The following is an 848-nucleotide window of genomic DNA, read 5'->3' on the forward strand; positions in this document are numbered from 1 at the left end:
GGTTTTATATTTAATTTGATAATATTAATGTTATAAGTTGAGATTTACAGTAAATATTTTAACTGCTACTATGTAAAAGGAATACTGCTGTAAAAAAGCACATTATTTGTTTAGTGTTTGCAAACCAAATGTTATTGCACTTTTGTTCATATAGCAGTACTTTTAAATGAAAAAGTGGACAATACACTACTTTTGAATTCATTATTGAATTTTGTTCATAATGTGATTAATCGTGATTAATCGCAGAAAATCCTGCGGTTAATCACGATTAAAAAATGTAATCCTTGCCCAGCACTAATATATATATATACAGAGAACGAGACTCCCATGCTGGTACCCGACCTAAACAGAGGAACAACCGCTGGAATGGACCGCGTGGACGACAACACTCACCTGGATGTCACTGGGAAAAATCTTGGGACCAATCCAGACCTCGTGAGAATCAATGGGACAGATCATGGAATCAGCCAAACTCATTTGGAAACTCAAGAGGAAAAGGCTCGTGGGAATCCAACGGAACCTCCAAGGGAAAACGACAAACACACCCGGGAGCAACCAGTCCAAGTAATCAACGAAGGAACTCACAAAGATTCCAAGCTGACCAGGATCAAACTGAATCCACACAAGAACAAGAGACATCATGTTTCGACTCACAAGAGCTGATGAAAATGATGATGAATGAGTTCTTCCACCGAAAGAAGGAGGATCGGAAGTGGGAAAAGAAAGAGAAACCAGAGTCAGCCTGACTAGCAGCCGGAAGAGAAGGCAGCGACCAGCTGACTCAAACAGCCACAGAGAACAGTACTCCTTCACCTCACTCTCAGAGAACCGTAACCTCCATAACTTCA

The sequence above is a fragment of the Sinocyclocheilus grahami genome, unplaced genomic scaffold (genome assembly GCF_001515645.1).
Source record: "Sinocyclocheilus grahami isolate Dianchi unplaced genomic scaffold, SAMN03320097.WGS_v1.1 scaffold1579.1, whole genome shotgun sequence".
In the NCBI taxonomy this organism is placed as follows: Eukaryota; Metazoa; Chordata; class Actinopteri; order Cypriniformes; family Cyprinidae; genus Sinocyclocheilus; species Sinocyclocheilus grahami.